The sequence below is a fragment of the Delphinus delphis genome, chromosome 1 (assembly GCF_949987515.2).
Source record: "Delphinus delphis chromosome 1, mDelDel1.2, whole genome shotgun sequence".
NCBI classification, from domain to species: domain Eukaryota; kingdom Metazoa; phylum Chordata; class Mammalia; order Artiodactyla; family Delphinidae; genus Delphinus; species Delphinus delphis.
Window position 1 is genome coordinate 13,526,223 of NC_082683.1, and position 20,865 is coordinate 13,547,087.

Sequence of the window (20,865 nt, forward strand, 5' to 3'; positions counted from 1 at the left end):
CTGTTTCCTGTTTCTTAAGGTAGGATTGTATTGCTATAAACTTCCCTCTTAGAACTGCTTTTGCTGCATCCCATAGATTTTGGGTCGTCGTGTCTCCATTGTCATTTGTTTCTAGGTATTTTTTGACTTCCTCTTTCTTCAGTGATCACTTTTTTATTAAGTAGTGTATTGTTTAGCCTCCATGTGTTTGTATTTTTTTCAGATCTTTTCCTGTAATTGATATCTAGTCTCATAGCGTTGTGGTCAGAAAAGATACTTGATATAATTTCAATTTTCTTAAATTTACCAAGGCTTGATTTGTGACCCAAGAGATGAAGATAAGTAAGATATTCTTAATAGAGGGAAGGAAAAGAGAAAAAGAAAAAAAAATCAAAAGCGTGGTCACCTGGTCTACGTATCTATTTTGTTCACCGTGATCCTCCAGCACTTAGCACAATGCCTGGCAATAGCAGGTGGTCAACAGACATTCGTCAAATGAATGATAAAGCTAATGCTTCCATATTACTTATTAATTTAACTTCCACATTAGCCCTATGAGGCAGGCTCTATTATTGACCTCGTTTCACAGATGGGAAATACAGAGAGACTAAGTAACTTGCTCAAGGTCAAGTGAATAATCAACAGAGCTGGGATTCAATCTGAAGGGTCCTATTAGAGTGTGGCCCTACTATACTCTCCGTACATACACTGTATGCAGGGACAACACATAGGCGTGTGCTAGTTCGTTTGGACTGCCATAGCGAAGTATTGCAGATTGAGTGGCTTAAATGACAGAAATGTATTTTCTCACAATTTTGGAGGCTAGAAGTCTGAGATCAGGATGTCGGCAAGGTTGGTTTCTTCTGAGGCCTCTCTCCTTGGTTTGTGGATGGCCACCTTCTCCTCGTATCTTCACATGGCCTTCCCCTGGCATGTGTCTGTGTTCAAATTTCCTATTTCTATAAGGACACCAGTTGTTTTGGATTAGAGTCCACCCTAATGATCCCATTTTAACTTTATTGCCTCTTTAAAGACCCTGTCTTCAAATGTAGTCACATTCTGAGGTACTGGGTTATTAGGATTTCAAGATATGCATTTGGTTGGGGGGGCAACATTCAGCCCATAATAAGGGGGTTCTGGGAATAGGTGGGGGATAAAGCTAGAGGGATGGGCAGAACTCAAATCCTGCTGGGTCTTTGCATGGAAAAGATACATCCAATTACATCCGGAGGCACAGGTTGGAACCTAAGCAGGATGACTAAGCTGTAACAGATGCTCTCAGACTCTTCTGTACAAGGATTACTTCAGTGGGACAAAAGGCTCCTATGGGTGCAAAATATCACCATCATGCAATTCTCCACATTTGCTTTGGCCAGGGATGCATGGATGATTTCTTTTTAACTGTAGCATGTGCAATATTTGAAAATCTAGTAGGGTTAACTGAACGTTGTAAAATTAACCAAACCACCCCTCCCAAACTAAATTGATAAATGGTGCAGTTAAACTAGAAGGCACCACTAATTACAAAGCAAGAAGAGAAACAATTGAAAATCACAGCTTACTCAAGAGCGCCCTGCTCTCTCTGATGACAGGGTATCCTCCCCACCCCTGCCACTGAAATGGGGGAATTGACACTGCTTGTGTGAGCATGTGCGGAGTAGGAGCTGTGCGATGCTGTCAAGTGTGTGAGGCAGCCAGATCCCTTGAAAGAAAGATGAATCTCAAGCCCAAGTTGATGGTCACTGTTAATAACGCACTGAGCAGGTTATTAACAAATAGGTCTTAGTCTGATGTCAGAACAAAAGCTTGTGGAAACCTGAGCCATTTGCCTCAAAGAAGGAAAGGAAAGATCTGCATTATGAATTTCTTTCTGGCCCATCAACTGACCCTTGAGGCCTCCCAGTGAGCTACAATAGTACTTTGAAAATCCCTGTGGTAGAGAAATATCTCAGATCCACCGCCCCCTGGCCTGCACCCCAGGGCTGTCCCATATAATACGGGCTTGATAAAAACAGAACATATTTCAACACATTAAACACATCCTCAGCAAGAGATGTAAGTACTTTCTAAGTCCATATTTTAAATCTCAAAGAAACTGAATGGCAACCTTCAACAATTTGTATGCCAGCAGAAAGAGTTCTAGACAGAGAGACAGAAGGCCCAAGGTCCATTTGTCTGTCCGGACCCAGCTCAACCACAGATCAGCTATGCTTTAGATTTCCCTTACCTATAAATGTGCTTATTTATGCCATTCATGGCTAAGGTTCTTTAAGGTCTGCACGCCTGAGGAATATCTTCTATTACATGTTTGGATAATTTTCCCCGTTCACTCCCTGTATTAGTTATCCACTGCAACATAAGTTATCTCAAAATGTAGAGACTTAGAACAGCACACTTTTATTATATCACTTTCTGTGGGTCAGGAATCCAGGTGCAGCTTAGATGGGTTCTCTGGCTGAGGATGGCAGGTGGTGCTGCAGTATCATCTGAAGGCTCAGCTGGGGATGGATTTGTGTCTAAGCTCAAGCCAGAGGTCATTGGCGGGATTCAGCTCCTCACGGATTTTTGGACTGAGGGCCTCAGTTTCTGATGAGCTATTGTCTGGGAGCCTCCCTCAGTTCCTTGCCACGTGGGCCTCTCCACAGGGCAGCTCACACCATAGCAGCTGGCTTCATCAGAACGAGCAGGGAGGGACCAGAGAAAGCACCTGCAAGACAGAGGTCACAGTCTTTTATAACCTCAGAGGTGACATCTCATCACTTTTGCCCTTTCCTACTCATTAGAAGCAAGCACTAGGTCTAGCCCACAGTCAAGGGGAGGGGATTACACCAGGGTGTGGAGACAGGAGATGGGGACCACTGGGAACCATTCTAGAAGCAGCTCACCATACCTCTCCTCTCCACTGTTCTCTTAGCCTCACTGGGTCACCTGAGACCACAGTTCTCCTTCTAGGACTCTTATAAGATTCTCCACTAGAAAGAGGTCAAGAAGTGGGAATTGGAGACTTGGAAGAATGTGATGTAGGTCAGTCAAGCAAACCCCGTGGGGTAGGTGCACTGGGAGAACAATGCAGGGGAAACTGAAAACAGACGTAGCCCCGTTACAATTAAAGGGAGTTGTGTCAGCCAATTACCCCATGGGTGCTGCATCTTAACAGTGCAGAGAACTTGGGAGAAAAGGCAGTGCTTGATACACAACCGATTTGACTCTTTCTCATGCTTCATGAGACCTCTTGGCCCCAAGTCCTCCAACTCCAAGTAACACCTTCAGGAAGAGAAAAGACAAAAAAAAAAAAACCCTAAAGCCTCTTTAAGAAGGTGAACGGGGGAATCCTCTCCATGCCATAGGAGTGTCACTTTCTTGTTTCGGCAAGGTAGGGTTAAGTTCGATGCTTCCTGGCATGTGGAAGGGAAAAGCGGGATAAGGTTCAGTGGTCTTGCCTGTTGTATTGCCTTGGACCAGCAGTGTGAAGGAGCTGGGAACTCAGAGGGCAGAAAGCAAGATGCAGGACGTGCCTGAGAGCAACCTGACACATGTAAATATTTAGCTACGGGTTGAACTCTGGCGCTAGTTTGCCCTCATGAATGGGGTTTCACCACCCTACAGCCCCCAGTGGCAGGGCATGGGTAGACCAGGGCTGGGACCAGGGTGAGGGATCTGGGGGCACCGTTTTAAAGGGGCCCTCACTCTCAGAAGTGCAGGACGACCCTAGTCGTGGCTCTGGGGTAGACTAACTGCTCGTGTGATTATTTGTTCAATGCCAGCCTCTCCATCTACGTGGATATTCCATGTCTGTTTTCTTTCACCACTGTGTTTGCAGTGTTCCCTGTGGGGTCTGGCTCTTATTTGTGGGATGAATGAATGAATGAGTCAAGGACTAAATCGATAACTCTCTACTGAGTGAGATTCCGTTCATCGGTCAAGACCCAGCTCAAAGGCTCCTTCTTGCTGAAACCTTGGATGTTGCCTGGGCAGCATTGAGGGCCACTTTTTGGCTTCCCATCATACCCCGTACTCCCCGTGCCAACCGCCCCCACAGTGTGCCCATCAACACGCTATAGGATGGTACTTAAGAGCTTGGGTTCCAGGTTATACTACTTGGGTTCACATCCTCCCTCTGTCTCATTAGCTCTGTGACCTTGGCCAATTCGCTTAACTTCTCCAGACCTCAGTTTCCTCATCTGCAAATTGGGGCCACTAATAGTTGTGTCATAAGGATTAAAGACATGAATACTTGTTAACCACTTAGGATGTTGCCAAACACATAGTAAGTGCTCAGTAAAATCTTACCGCTCCCTGCATCAGCTCACTTATCACCCTGCACTGTAGTTATCTGCTAATTGTATACTCCTCAAGGGCAAGGGCTTCAACTTACTCATTTCAGTATCCGTTCTCCTGGCACACAGTGGGCTGTAATTCCTGATTCACTTAGTGGGCCGCTCTGCCTAAAGCAGACATAATGGAGCCTTGAACTCTGAGACTAGCCCTGTGGCCTCTTGTCTCCCCACTTCCATTCCCCAACACCCCTGCATGGTACAGATGCCTTGGTCCCTGGAGGTGCTTGGAAGTTTCTGGGCCCCCTGTTCCTCCCTCCTCACCCCCTCGTTAATCTTGATTAGGGAGTCCTTGCACTGGAGTTAATTTTCTTGTAGATGCCTATCAGTCATGTAGCAAGGAATCTCTCCCAAGCTACTGAGGAATCATAGTCTTGCCATGTTATTACTTAGCTAATTAGTACACAGACTTCTTTGGGGTGGGAGATGGGGGGAAGGTCAGGGAAGGTATCAGGAGAAAGGAAGAAAGTTGAGATTTCCAGGGGGATTGGGTGTGGGTGGTGAATCTCACAGGAAATGAGGGAAATGTCCTGCTCCCACATTCTTCTTTCCCTGGACTGGCCCCTGGAGCTCAGACTGGGGCATAGAGGGCTTTCCAAACTTGAGCCCAGTGCCCCGTGGGGTGGGGTGGGACCACACAACCCCCTTCCCACCCTGTGCAGGCTCTGAGAGCCCTGGCTTACAGACGCAAAGTCCTGCTGAGAAAGGCAGAGGCCGGCTGGGCAGTTCCCGGGGCGTCTAGGGCAGCAAGCAGGGAGGATGGTCAGGGCCCAGCTGGGAGACCAGGAAGCCGGAGCAGAGGCAAAGCTTTCGCTTCAGCGCCTGCCTCCTCTAGGCAATTTGTTCTTCTGCTCAAGATTCAAATTCTAGGTGCTTCCCTGGTGGCGCAGCAGTTGAGAATCTGCCTGCTAATGCAGGGGACACGGGTTCAAGCCCTGGCTGGGAGTTTCCCACATGCCGCAGAGCAACTAGGCCCGTGAGCCACAACTACTGAGCCCGCGCGTCTGTGCTACGCAACAAGAGAAGGCCGCGATGGTGAGAGGCCCGCGCACCGCGATGAAGAGTGGCCCCCACTTGCCACAACTAGAGAAAGCCCTCGCACAGAAACGAAGACCCAACACAGCAAAAATAAATAAATTAATTAATAAACTCCTACCCCCAACATCAAAAAAAAAAAAAAAGATTCAAATTCTAAAGAAGGAGATGGGTTCCCTGCCCGCCCCTCAGGGAATGAAAAGTGGGGCAGTTGTGACAGTCCCATAGACTGACACATGGAAGGATTAATTTATTCAAAAGAATTGAGCCCTGCTAGGAAGTGGGAAGATATGCTGAGCAAACAGGGCGAAAGGCCCCCTCGGCCTACCTTGTGAGCAAGTTTCCTTCTTTCATTCAACAAAGAAAGATGTGGTAGGTGTCTACTAGATGCTGCATCTTGGGGAGATCAGAGACCCCCCCATGCATCTCCCAGGGATAGCACACTCTGGAGGGCACACGGATCACAAGGTCCCACCAAGGATGGGAAGTGATCTGCAGTTTGCGGGTTGTGACATCCAGAACAATTTCAAATCCCAGTGGCGTCAGGACCAGGAAGGCAGCGCAGCCCAGCAGGTCAGGTGGATCTTGGCTACGGGCCACATGATACTGAAGTTCACATCTCTGGGCCTCACCTACTTCACCTGTAAGGGGGCTGTTTCCTGATTAAATAGGATGATGTGTATCATGTATAACAAAGGCCTGGCACACGGTGGGAGCCAGATCCAGAAGTAGGTCCGAGGGGTACATTTGGGGTTCTATCAGGGTTCAAGGAGGAAACCCAGCCAAAGACAGGGCGAGGTAAGACAGTTTGGGAAGGTCCTTCGGGTTGGAGGGCACGAGAGTGCGTTGGCTGATTTAAAGGTGGGTGCAGAACAAGCTGCAAAGCCATCTTCCCGACTAGATGCCTTTGCTGTGGGGTGTGTGCTTCCTCCATCACACTAGGCACTCTCCAGGGAGGGACTGTGCCTCGCTCCTCTGTGTGATGTTTAAGAGCACAGACTCTGGAGCCAACTGCTTCTGTTTGATTCCTTTTCCAGCCACTTCTTAGCTGTGTGGCCTTGGGTAAGTTACTTAGCCTCTTTGAGCCTCAGTTTTCATATCTATAAAATGGGCTGATGGCACCCAGCCTGTAAAACATATTCATGTAAGGCCCGCATTAAGTATCTCATAAGTGTTCACCAGTGCTTTAGTCATTCATTGCCGCATAGCTTCAAAGAACAACATTTATTGTCTCCAAAGAATCGGGGGTCAGGACTCCAGGTGTGGCTTAGCTGGGCCTCTGGCTCAGGATGTCTCCCGGGTTCTAATGGGCCAAGGCTGCAGTCACAGCAAACGCGACTGGAAGAGGAGCCTGGAACCACTCCCAAGCCCTCTCCCGTGGTGGCTGGCAGCTTCAGCTCCTCATGGGTTGTTGGATTAAGACCTCAGCTCCTCATGAGCTGTCAGCCTGCTGTTGGCCTCCCTCAGTTCCTTGCCATGTGGGCCTCTCCACTGGGCAGCGCACAACATGGCAGCTGGCGTCATCAGAGTGAGCAAGGGAGGGCCCAGAGAAAGTACCACCAAGACAGAAGCCACAGTTTTTTGTGACCTAATCTCAGAAGTGGCTCCCCATCACGATTGCCTATTCTGTCTGTCAGAAGCCAATTGCTCGGTCCAGCCCACATTAAGGGGAGATTACACAGGTGTGGACGCCAGGAGGCGGTCATCCATCGCTGGGGACCTACACACCTGGGAGGGCTGTGGGGAAGGGCTGGGGAAAGGACACTTTGTCTTTTCATTACCGTGCATCCTCAGCCCCTAGAAAAATGCCTGGCGCTTTTGTCCAGACTATCAGTGGGGCTCCCTCGGAGCAGGAGCTGGAGAGGGAGGGGCCTTCTCTCCCCTCTGCCCTCCTTCGAGCAGCCTGACAGGGTTTTGCAGCCCAGAGCCCAGAATAATCCCCCCAGGACAGCCTTCCCCCACCCCCCAAAGAAGTCTGTGGTTGCATCGCAGTGGTTCGCTCTGACCTCCCACTCGGAGGGAAGGCAAATTCTACCCAGAAGGAGATGTGTGAAAATTGGATTTGCTGCCAGGGTCAAACTTTGCAGTGCTTTATCCCAGCTGTCACCTGCCTTTGAAACAGAGAGTGTTTCTCCAATTGGTACCTCTCCCTCGTGGCCCCTCCCCCCTGGAATCAGAGCCCATGAGTCTCAATCAGTCCCCCATCACCCAACCCCTGGCCATTTCTATGGCTTCTGCTCTGGCCCCCTGCCAGCCTCAGCTCTCTCTCTGGCCCTTGTGGTGGCCTCCTAACCAGTGTCATCATCTCCACCAGGCCCCCACTCTTTCCCATTTTTCACACAGCAGCCAGAAGGGTCTTTCAAAAGTGCAAATCGGATCACATCATTCTCCCTCTCAGAGCCCTCTGATGGCTTCCCATCACTCTGGAATAAAATCCCAACTCCCACCCATTCCCTGACCCTGTTTCCTCTCCTGTCGCAGCTCACCTTCTAAAACTCGCCCCAGGCACTGTCAGCCAGTTTCTGGAACACAGGAAGCTCTTCCTCCCTCAAGGTGTTTCTCCCTCTGCTCTTTGCAGTTCCAGCTCCTTCTGATCCTTCTTATCCAGCCAAATTGTCACCTCTTCAAGGAAGCCTTCCCTGATGGCACTATGCTCCCATCGTTACTGTTCACATCATCTTGTTTAATTATGTCCTGGTATAGGTCACAACCTGTCATCATTTTGGTTTAGTTGCTAACCTGTTTATTGTCTGTTTTCCCCATGATAGTCAGCTCCATGAGGGCCAGGAGGATGTCTGGTTGGTTACAGCGTTGTCCCCTGGGGACCCGTGTGCTGTGAGACAAATGAATTCCCCCTTTCTGGAGGACTGCAGCAGTGGTCCCAGCCTTTCTGTCTGCAGGCTCACCCCCCGTCCCCCGTCGTTCCCCCTATACACAGCCTCCAGACGAGTCCAGGTAAAGCATAGCTCTGAGCACTAGACCTGACTGCCCAACATTATCTGGGGTACTTGGCTTCAGGTTCAAGGTTGGGGCCAATCATTTCCTAACATTCCCTTACATGTACACCACGCTCTGTTCAACTGGAACACATGTCTGCTGATTCCTGAACACTCCCTGCCCTTTTCTATCTCTGGGCTTAGGCTGGTATTTCTCCCTCCACCTGGAAAACATTTTTCTTCTTTAGAGGCAGATGTACATTCTCATTGCAGCTCAAGTCACCTCCCCCAGGAAGCCATCCCTGACCACCTCGGTTGGTGAAGAGGGAGGAACTTTGGGATTTGGAGTCAAGCCCCGGTTTTGCCATTTGCAGTGTGAGGCCTTGGGCAGGTCACCCCATGTGTCCAGACCTGTGCGGTGGGAACAGTCCTGACTGCCAGGGTTGCTGAATGAAACACATTATAAGAAAGCGCCTGGCCCAGGGCTGTTGCAGAATGGATGTCAGAGGCCCTTTCTGCGATTGCTGGTGACTCGTTGTTCTCCCTCACACTAATTCTCCCCTCGATGCACACGGTGGTGGACTTGTCTTCCTCTGTCCGCACTGACCATGAGCCACATCTGGGCAGGACCACACCTGTTCCCTCTCCATCCCCTTACCCTGCCTACCGAGGTGCTTGCTTTGCAGCAAGCAGGGTCCAGGGAGAGTTTGTTGAATGCTCTTGACCTTTTATCTTCTCTGGATATTCTTGCATTATAGAGAAAGCAACCGGATACAATTGTATGCTCATTCATTCATTCATTCACCCATTCACTGAGCTTCCATCATGTAAACAAGAGAGCCACATTTCAGGGCTCTGTGGAACTTGCTTTCTCCAGTTTTGGAACTGCCATCATTCATTCAGTCAACAAACATCTACCAGGACTAGTGTGTGGGTGCTAGCTGCCTCACTAAAATCTCCAGCCTCTTAGCAGTGGTTAGTGGTGGCCAAGGACACGTGGGTCCCCCTTTCCTGTATCTGTAAGTTTTCTGAGCATCATTCCTTCCAGCTCCTCTCTGTGCCTACAGGGAGGCTCACGAGATGCAGGAGCCACGCGGGCAGAGGACTGTGAAGTCTGCCACGATCTGCTGCAGCCCGTGAGGGCGGCAGGGCTTCCCTGCCTCCCAGGCTTCTGTGTGCCTTCCAGCCTCTCTGATCGTGCTACCACCTGCAGAGGTAGCTGGGGGTGCCTGGCAGGCGATGCCACGGAGCCTCTCTCTTTAAAGAGAAGTGACCATGCATCAGCAATTCCACTTCGGGGTATGTATGCAAAAGAACTGAAAGCAGAGTCTCAGAGAGATGTTTTTTGTACACCCATGTTCATAGCGACAGCCAAAAGAGGGAAGCAACTCAAGTGCCCAAGGACGGATGATTGGATAAACAAAATGTGGTCTATCCATACAAAGGAATATCATTCAGCCTCGAGAAGGAAGGAAATTGCGATATGTTCTACAGCATGGATGAACCCTGGGGACATTATGCTAAGTGAAATAAGCCAGTCACACTAATAGACAAATCCTGTGTGATTTCATTTGTATCAGGTACTTAGTCAAATTCACCAATGCAGAAAATAAAGTAGTGGTTGCCATGGGCTGGGGGGAGGGGAGAATGAGGGGTTATTGTTTTGTGGGGATGTAGTTTCAGTTTTGCAAGATGAAAAAGTTCTGGAGATGGGTTGCACAACAATGGGAATAGACTTACTACTGGATCATACCGTTAAAAATAGTTAAGATGGTACATTTTATGTGATGTGTACTTCACCATAATTGAAAGAATGTTTAAAAAGAGAGACAGAGGGGAGCAGAGAAGCCCTCTGGGAAATAACACTTGCGTAGGTAGGGATAGCCCTGTGGGATCTGACCTTGGCCTCTGAGTGCCGCCTCCTCCTGAGAGTCCTCCAGCTTTGACTTCTACTCCCGTCAGTCTGGCCAATCGTCTCCTCTGTCTCAGTAGCCCGAGTGTGGATGCACCTTCTTTCCACAGCTGACTGAGACTGGTGCTTCCAGCTTTCCTGAAAACAGAAATAAATTAGAAAGAAAATAGAGAAAAATCAAACCGGAAAGAACAGGATTCTGATCCAACAGCTACCAACCTGCTCCTCCAGATTCTGAGCCCTGCCGATTCCACGTGGGCCACCCTCTGACAGCCTCCCTAATTCTCCATTTACAAATCAAGATGGTTTTTTCTATCATTTAAATCATGCTGGGCCACCACTGAGCCCCTTTCATTCTCACGGCCACGGCTCCCCTTGTCCCCAGACCTCCGCAGTATCAGAAGTCTGCCCCTACATTCCCTATCGTGCTTGGGGGGCTCCCTCCCGGCACACTGATGTCGGTGACACTGGGTAATTTCCTTGTCCAAGCCAGCCTGGTCTCTGGGCCCTTAAACCCGGCATTTGACCTCCTGGGTTGTGCCTCCACTGGACCTTCAAGTTACAGTCTCAGGGCGTTTCCTCGTCAGCTGCTGAGTCTTCCTACCCAGGGCTGTGGAGCCCAGGAAGCACTTTGGGGGAGGAAGGGGAGCAGGCACCGAGCCCCTGGGCCCTTGACCTTGCTGTTGGCCTCCGGGATGACTCAGTCCCTGGGAAGAGAGCAGCCTGCTTCCCTTCCTGATCTTCCACATGCTGGGATGTGAGTTCAACGGATGAGAGGTCAGAGCTCAGCATCCTTTGACCCCCTGCCCCTGACCTTGACCATTAGAGAGTTCTCACTGCTCTACAATCCATCCTCTACCGGGGCACATCCCCACCAAAGCCTTTGGTTTTTCTCTCTCTGACTCTGGAGGCCTGGCAGATGAAAGCCATGACCTCTCTGCTTCAGCCTGTGTGTGACGGACGAAGTCTGGACCCAGGTTTCAGAGGCACTGATGGCCTCACAAACTCCCTTCAGGACGACAGGCTCACCCCCACCAGCATCACCATGGAGCGGCTTAGAGGGACACACCGTGGGATGGCGCATCCCCCAGCCCAAGCGTCCCGACCATCCCTAGCGGCAGGCAGTCAACCCAGAGACTGCGATTCCCTTAGGGCCACGAGAGGAAAGTTCGGTCCTACCGCTCGCTCAAAGTTGGGTCCCAGCGCTCCCTAGCCTGGGACTGTGCACACGTTCCTTAACCATTTTGAACTTCAGCTTCCTCATCAATGAGCAGGAATGACACCACCCCCAAGGTGTCACTGTCATGTCCAAATGTCATAATATATATAAAGCACCCAGCCCTGTAGCAGGTCAACAAATGCTGTTTCCCCTCCTCCTGTCCATGACGGGTGAGGCAGCCTGCAACCTCTAGAGCATCCATTGCCTGTATTACCAGATACGGTCTTGTACTTTCACTAACCTGTTCCAAATGAATGGCTGGGGAGGAATAATGATAAGCCTCTTACAGTTGTATATTACAGTTCTCAGAGCCCATTGCAGATTCTTCATCGTATTTGTTCTTTCAGAAAGACCTGGGAGGCTGATTAACAGGGCAGGCATGATTAACCCCATTTTTGTAGACATCAGCGCTGAGAACCAAAAGAGGGAAGAGGTCTTTATCCAAGGTCACACAGCTGGTAAGTAGCAGAGTTAAGATGAGATCACAGATCTGTCCTTTTTTGAAAAAAATTTTGTTCTGGAGAGTTTGCCAAGGTAGCACCTGGTTCTCAGGAGCCTGTGAGGGCACTGTTGTAAGGAGGGTGGGGCCGGCGATACTGGTAAGGGCAGCACCTTCCGACCCCGCGGAGCCTGTGCTCTGGTTGAACTACGTGCCATGCTCCCTCGCACTCACATCGAGCCTGCCTTCCAGAGAGACGCTGAAGGGCTTCTGAGCATCTCGTGCATATTTATATGCCCGCGTGCACGATAAAAATAAAACGACTTCACCCACCGCTGAAACGCAACCGCGCGCGGCGTGAAATATGGGGTTTATCGAACAGCGACAAGGAAAGCTCTCAGGAGAGGCTCCTGTCCCTCGTGACACTGCAAGGGGGCAGCTGGAAGGAGGTGGAATTCAATTATCTTGATAAGTAAGTGTTCGACTCGGAAGCAGGAAGATGAGTGGTACCCAGGCACCCAGGACGCCCTCGAGCCTCCTTGGGATGGAGAGCCGGTCCTGCCAGAGGAGACGGTTCTGTCTCAAGAGGAGCGTGGGCCCCTTCACACGCACCCCTCAACCTCACTCCCCGAGAGGCAGCCTGCAGGCCTGCCCCTCTTCTCCTGGGCCCAATGTTCCACCATGTACTGCTTCTTCCTCTAAGGGAAGGTGTCAGGAGGCTTCAGTGATCTCACACGTTTTGGAGCAAGAACCAGCACCTCTGTCTCTGGTCCATTCAAGGCAGCCCTAGTTAAGAAGGCAAAATCGTTCTTGAGAAGCTGAGCATCTTTTCTGGCCATTCCAATCTTTCGACAGCATCTTGACTCTGTTCTGATTCCTGATGCCAAGCCTTGCTCTAGATTTAGACTTCTGGGTCTCTCCATCCCTCTCTCCCTCCTTCCCTTCCTTATTCTCCCTTTGCTTTGCTCATTTTACCACCATACTCTTAATTCCCTGGGGCAAACACAGAGAAGGCATCTAACGCAGACTTCCAGAACTACTGACAACTAAAGCTAAGCCCTGGGACGTGAGTAGGAGCCAGCCAGCCTAAAGGGTGTACATGGGGTACATGGGGGCAGGGTAAGGGAGATAGGAGTAAGAAGGCTGGGGAGGCTGGAAGGGTGTTTCAAGCAGAGGGAACAGCATTTATAAAGGCCTAGAATCAAGTGAGCTTAGTGGGCACTAAGAACCGCAGAGGTGGGTCCAGTGTGGAGATGAAGACCCTTGTAAGCTGTTCCAAGGGTGTTGGCTTTGGTCTTCAGGCCATGAGAAGCCAGTGAAGGATTTTAAGGGGGATGTCCCGACCAGGCTGTAGTCCTTGGTGTGCCCAGGTGACCTGGGACGTGGATAGGTGGGCGTTGTGCTTTATGTGCAGGATAAGGTCCAAGGAATTGTCCAGGAGTCAATTCTGAGGAGACCCAACTGTCCTTCCTTTAGTGTAAGCCTGCATGGGGTTAGGACTGGGGTTACAGCAGGAGCTGGGGGGCCTGGGGAGGCATCTGGGAAGGAAGAGCCAAGTGAGCAGGCAGGTGGGTGCAGGACCCTGATGGTGAAGAGGTTAGGTGAACAGGGGCAGGGGGGCAGCCCTGAGGTTGGCATTCAGGCATCTTGGTAGTGTACCCATCCCTGATGACCGTGAGCGCCTCAAGGGCACAAACTGTGTCCTTCCGCTTCTGTATCCCTGGCACCCAGCTCAGCACCTGGTCCAGAGGAGAAGACGAATGCATATGCGTGGCCTCAATGCCCTTAGTGGAGGGGGACACCCATTAGAACCACTTATTTAAGGGCACTAGAGTAATGCCTTTAGAGTTTGGGACCCCTGTTCCTGTGCTTCTTGGAGCTGTCATGCCCCCAAAGCCTGGGTGCCTTCCCTTGGAATCACAATGCCTATGTGTTTCCCATCGTCCATCAGCATCCCTTTTAAGGGATGGATAACTTTGAGGGTTGAGGGTCCCTCTGTGCTTCCCAATACTCTCCAGTTCCAGGGAAATATTCCAGACCGATTCCCCAGCTGTCTTTCTGCAGAGTCAGCCTTTTGACAGGGAAAATGGAAAGAAGGACAGGAAGCTGGGCATGGCAGGACAGGGGCAACATAGGAAGGCAGGGAGGGCACTGGCTTGGGCGTTAAGGGGTTAGCGGGATTGTTTCTGTCAATCAATAGTTGGGGAGAAAAGCGGGGGGGGGGGGAATGAAGAGCATCTCTGCAGAGATGTAAAGGTTACAGTGATGACAAATTTCCCTCTGTGGGCTGGGAAAGGACCAGTCAGTGTAGAGTGATCTAATGTCAGGAGACACAGAATCTCAAGATGGGCAAGATGTGTCCACGTCATTATTGCCAAAGCAGGTTTTTAGAGTAGTTTTCATTGTTCCTTTGCCACCCCATTCATTGCTTTCTGTGGTCTTCAAAGACCCTTCCTAACCCCACAGCTTTAGCTCTCTATACACACCCCCAGACTCACTTCCTGGACCACCTGTCGCTCTCTGAATGGCAATCTCTGTTCCATCTTTGTAAGGAATGGTGCACACGGCTCTGCCCCCAAAGCTTTTCTCTAACGCCTAGGCATCCTTCAGGTACAGGGTATCTGCTGCATCAGTAGCACAGGAAGGGAGAAAGAGAAGGACGGTGGAGGTAGATTCATGCCCAGGTAAGACATCACCTGTCAGGGGCCTCAGGGAACTAGTTTGGCCTTTTGCCTCTTAGAAATGGGAACTTTGAAGCCCAGAGAAATGGAATCATCTCCCTGTACTATAAATTGAATTGAGATTTTCCTCAAATGTTTCAGGACCTAGAAACTCAAGACAGAAATCAGGCTGACGGGGAGAGGAGGGAATTGTCAGGTCTTACCAGATGGCTTTGTAATTAACCAGAGCATTTTCATTACAAAGACCTTTTACTCACAACTGAACAACTAGCCTGGTTAGCTAGCTTTTCCTTCTTTGCTTCCTGGCCTCTCCAGTACTGTGACTCAGGCCTGAGCAGAGTGGCACTGTAGGTGCCAAGGGGCCAAGTGAAAAGTGCCCAGAACTTCCAGAGCTTCCATTATGACCCGGGAAGACAAGACACACAGGTGAGCCAACTGAAGAGAATATTACTTCCGTGTTGTGCAGACTATATGCACCTCAAATAGTGAGAATGCAGGGAGCAGACAATCTTGCTTTGGGTCTCAATTTTCTCATCTGTAGTATTATGGACCCATCACACAATTGTGACTAAGGACCTTATGTATATATGTTTGTGACAGCATGCCTCATTGTAAATATACTAAAGCTTAACGGACTCTTGAAATAGGAAGCTGGTTTGTTTTACATAATATAGGCCCTCACACTTAAAAGGTTGTAAAAATAGAACAAATCACATATTGGATGTCGCCACCTGTTGTCTATGGGTGGTATTGCGGCTTGGCAAGGAAAGTAGAAAAGGGCTGCTCCAAGGGTGACCCCGTAAGATTCCAAGCCAGACTTGACAATCATGGAGACAAGAGTCCAAAGCCAGGAATAGGCTGCCTAATGTTGGAGAAAGCCATAGAAGATAAGTGAATTGCAGATCCCGTTTACGTTGACCTTTGTCTTTGGTTCGTGGTCACGGCAACCGCCTGCTGAGTCCCTTGAGATCATAACCCTGGAGTCTTCATCCACCCCTCTCCACTGCAAAGTGCAGGAAGCTAAGGATGAAAATAAGGAACCACAGAGTGGGGTAATTATAGCATCCTATGGCTGCCTCGGTCATGGGTAATAGCTACAGCTAATATTTATTGAGTGCTTACATCATTTGAAGGATTGTCTTATTTAATCAGTGAGGTTGGTACTCTTTTTTCCCATCCCCATTATACAGATGAAGAAATCAAAGCACAGGGAGGTTAAATAATTTGTTTGGGTTCTTACAGCAAATCCTTCCTTCCTTCCTCTCTTCCTTCCTTCTATCCTCCCTCCCTCCTCTCCTTCCTTCCTTTCTTGCTTCCTTCCCTCCCTCCAACAGTTATTTCCCGAGTGTTGAAGATGAGATTTGGGTCTAGACAGACCAACTCTAGAGACCACGCTTTTTGCCACGCTCCTGACTACCTCTGTTGCTACCTTCCAACTATGACTAACACCTGTGAGTCCAGGTCTCTCATTCTTAGCAAATTCAATGATATGGGAAAAAGTACAAATCTTGCGGATGCTTTCTAATCTCGATTCATCTATACCCTCCTCCAACCATGTGCTCATTAACCCATCAATCCATCTGTCTACACACCCACCCACCATCACCCATCCACCCTTCTTTCCATCTTTCCATCTGTTCCTCCATCCCCCCATCATCTACCCACAATCCACCCATCCATTCATCCATCTATCCACCCAGTAATTCTCACATCCATGTATCTATCCATCAAAGATCCGTCTAACCCTTCTCTTAGCCATCCATCTTTCTATTCATCCATTCTTCCTTCCTTCTATCCCTGTCTTGAGCACCTGCCACCTGCCTGGCACAAGTAATAAAGAGATGAGTCAGATGTGGTCCTTATCTTCATGTTCCTTACAGTTTCAGAAATACATAAAAGCAATATGACCTTACGCAAGGGCCTCACCTCTCTGTGTCTCAGTTTCTTTGTCTATTCTATGGGGTTAAAAACAGAGCCTTCCTCGTAGGGTATTGAAGAGGATTCAATGAGTTAGTACAAGCAAAATACTTAGAAAAGTACCTAGTACATAGTAAGCACTCAATAAATGTCATCAGTTGTCAGTGGCTATTTTTTTTCTTATCATCATCATCATCATTACCATCATCATCCTTATCACAACTACTATGGTAATCGAAGAAGAGATCAGAAGCCTTGTCCATGGTCAGGGCAGCATCTCCCATCCATCCCATGACCTACAAAACTCTTGATGTGAGATATGAATAGGTATTTATGCAAAGAGGGTTCTGAAGCCAAACAAGTTTGAACTTCAAGTAAATAAAACCAGAAAACTCTGCAGGATTTCTCATAGCCTTTAAATGCTCATGTGAATTGTAAATCTCCGAGATGTGGAGAATGAACTAACATACAGCATTTCTCAAATATATTGAACCACTGAACCCTCTTTCAAGGAATGTTTTTTTTTAATTTTAATGTTATCAAGTGTTTTTCTTTTAATTTATTACTTTTATTTATTTATTTATTTTTGCCTGCGTTGGGTCTTCATTGCTGCACGCGGGCTTTCTCTAGTTGCAGTGAGCGGGGGCTACTCCTCGTTGCGGTGTGCGGGCTTCTCATTGCGGTGGCTTCTCTTGTTGCGGAGCACGGGCTCTAGGCGCGCGGGCCTCAGCAGTTGCGGCTCGCGGGCTTCAGTAGTTGCAGCTCGCGGGCTCTAGAGCGCAGGCTCAGTCGTTGCGGCGCACGCGCTTAGCTGCTCCGTGGCATGTGGGATCCTCCTGGACCAGGGCCCGAACCCATGTCCCCTGCCTTGGCAGGCAGATTCTTAACCACTGCGCCACCAGGGAAGCCCCTCAAGGAATGTTTATTACAAACTTGCAAAACAAGTGGTCAGTGGGGCCCAGTTTGGGGAATGCTGGTCTCCAGTGTCAGCGTGGCCTGCTTCTCTCACCCTCCCCACCCCCACGCTGTTCCCCAGATCTTAACTTCCTGTCCCCGACTCCTTCACATTGTCCAGCTCCTCTCTCTGGGCCTGTGGTGCTGAAGCTCACTCAGCAGCCACAGCCTCAGATTCCCCATGGACGACCTGCCAGTCTCCTCCCAAGCGGAGACAAGCTGGTTGAGTCCAGGTGGGGCTGAGGTCCATTAAAGACACAGCACTGGACTTAATTCCAATCAGCCAACTCCGTATCGATTTGGGTCACTGGTGTTAAGGTGTCACTTTCAGTTGCGTTTAATTTAAACAAACAATAAAAAACTCGGTGTTGTCTGGGATGTAGCCTGGGGGATGTTTAATTCCCAGCACGCAGAGGCAGAGGGTAAGGTAAGAAGGAGCCAGAGGACTGCACGAGTGAGTGTGTGAGTGTGTGTGTGTGTGTGTGTGTGTGTGTGTGTGTGTGTGAGAGAGAGAGGGAGAGAGAGGGAATGCGTGGCTCTCTGGGGCAGAGCCTGGGGAAAGCCCACACTAGGTTCCTGTCCTCAGAATACAACATTCCTCTACCTTTGTCACTTTGGGTAATTCTTTTCACTTCTCTTAGACTCAGTTTACTTATCTATAAATTGGGCTTAGATAAAGCTGCCACAGGGGGCTCTTATGAGAATTAAATGAGATGAGAGAGGTGGAGCACACTGGGCTTATGAAAATTTTGTTTTTAACTCATTTCCCATTGAAATATTGGCTTCCAGGGCATGTGTGTGCCTGTGTGTATCTTGGCCTGGAAGGGTATTTAAGACCTCTGGCTCTGCACTTTTTGTGGGTTTAAATCTGGCCCTATTACTGTGTTGTACTGGGCAAGTTGCTTAGCCTCTCTGTGCCTCTGTTTTCTCATCTGTAAAATAGAAATAACGATAATACTCACACCATACACTATTGTGAAGATTCACTGATTCTATTCACATTTTGTATTTGATCAGTGCCTGGCATAGGAGAAGCGCTTTCACAAAGGCTTACTACTCTTAGCATCATTATCCAACCCCATAGGAGGTCCTACTCCAACCAACAGAACCCATCCCTTTGGAAGCCAGGCTGTGGGAGGGAATACTATGCCATACCCTTTCCCTCTCTTGGGAATAAACAAACTAGAGGTCACAGAGGACCCCAGGGCCCCTTTGACCTCTGGGGTTGTTCCCTAGGGTGAGGAGAAGAGAAATTTGCTTTGTGCTATAGTGCCCTCTGTTGGGAGATCCTAGCTCAGCACCATGGACAGAGGGAGGCTGCGGGCAGACAGCCACACCTCCAGCCATCAGCCACGGGGAGGTCCAGGGCTCCCACGCAGCCAGTGCCCCAGGAAGAGGCATGTCCCGCCGTGACTCATGGGTCTCAGTGCCAGGACTGCAGAGTGGATGCTCTGCTGCTGGCGGTTGATACATTAGGAGACAGGCGCAGAGTGACTTTAAGCAAATTAAAAGCCTGTGGCTGCCCTGAGTGACTTTTCCCTTGTCTAGGTCACCCTGTGCCCTCTGCTAACCATGCCTCTCAATGCTGCGTATATACCTTTCTCTGAAGCAAGAGAATAGCCTCCAAAGCTGTGTTTTGTGAAACAGGAGCTGGAGGAGTGTATGCCCCCAGGAGAGGGTGCGCAGAGGCAGCAGTATTACTAAGAACAATTACCATATGGTAATAAACATGCACTTTGCAGGTGAGCCCCTTTGGGGAAACCAGTGTGCACCTGGGCAGGATTGTCCTCTCTTGGAACATGTGATCTAGGGGGCTGTTTATTCTCTGCAAAGGTTCACGGCCACAGGATGCATGCTAGCACCTGCCAGGTGCCAGCCTTGTGCTAGGAGCTGAGGGATGGAGTGGACACCACAAAGTGCCCTGCTCTCATTCATTCATTCATTCTCCCAACAATTATTTATTGAGGGCCTACTATGTGTCAGGCACTGGCTAGGAGGACCAATAATTATAATACGGGGTGATATTAAAAGAGAGATTCGTAAGTCTTGGGGTGAAGGAGGGTTAACTGAGGTCTCCAATGCCCCACCCCATTCCCCAGCCCAATCCTTGGCCCTAGGAAGAAGCCTCTTCTCGATATCAGGTCTCCTTTCCTCCTTGCCGGCCTCTTGCCAGGTGTCATTCGCAGCTGGCATAATGGAGGTGACTGACGGTTGCCTTTCCGGTGCTCCCCGCAGGGGTCCCTTTCCCAGCTGGTGGTGTGGACCCAGACTAGGAGGAAGTGTCACCAAGAAAGGCCCTGGAATCCTACCTGATCCCTGGCTCTCCTGGGTAACAGCTGGGCTACAGTGAGTACAGACAGTAAGCCTCACATATGCAGGATTTCACCTGGCGAACTGTTACCTGTCCACCTGCCTGGCTGCACTCTGATTTGCAGCTGGGCTTACAGAGCAGGAACGCCCATACAGGGGTGCCTGGCATTGACCTGAGGAGCTCAGACCAACATGAGGGTCTTCCCAGCTGGAGGCTGCTTCCCAGCAGGGAAGGCCCTGGCACAGAGGGCTTAGCACCTGCGATGCATTTGGATTCTGTCGGCTTTGTTCTGGGCCAGAGGTGGGGAGGGGGAGGGGCAGAGAAGAGGCAGTCAGGGACTGTGTCCCATGGCACGGCTGGGGCAGCCCAAAAAGAAGTTGAGGGGGAGAGGTGACCTCAAGCTGACCCTCAGCAGCTTGGAGAAGGGTGGACCTAGGTGGGTGGGGGTAAGAGGGAGCAAAGAACAGCCAGGCGGAGGGAGAAGAAAGGGTCTAAGACTCCAGTGTTCAAGCCGTATCCAGCCTAATCAACTTCAGCCAATTAGTCTGATTCAAAAAAAAAAAAAAAACCACAAACCACGTAGGGACAAACTGTAATCAAACACCCATTTATAAGGGTTTATTAGGATCATTATTATTATTTTACTGAGAGGATCGTTCTAAAGCCTGTCAGGTGAATGTGTGCTTTCAGATCTTCAGAAATGCAAATCGCTCCTTCCCTGGGGTGGGCGGGCATGAGCTGCAGCAGAGCAGCCCCGGGAGGTGATGTGGTGAGGCTCGGAGAGGGCATCTGGCGGGACCAGCTCCCTGCCATGGGGCATCTCTGCACAAGGCTGACCAAGAGACAGCCTAGCAGCCACCCACTGCCCACTCCATTCCCCACACCCCTTCAAAGGGCTGCTGGAGATGGAACTGGCTTTGTACCTACTGTCCATTTAGGTAAACAGAGTGACAGCCTGACGCAGCAACCTGACATAGATAGAGAAGCTGGAGATTCTCCTTAGAATGCCATGGAGTGAAATTTCGTGCTCTGAACTTCCCCATCTAACGTCACCCCTGACCACTCCCAGGGCTGGAGTACCTCTCCCCTCCCAGGGCTCACAGCCAGACCTGAGGCTCAATGGTTGGTGTGTGTGTGCGCGCGCGCGT

General features: G+C 49.8%; 1 protein-coding gene across 1 annotated transcript in view; it reads left to right on the top strand.

Moving 5' to 3' along the window:
- The window catches only part of IGSF21 (immunoglobin superfamily member 21), a 269,529-nt gene that overhangs the window by 5,791 nt on the left and 242,873 nt on the right, over positions 1-20,865 (top strand). The window lies entirely within an intron of this gene.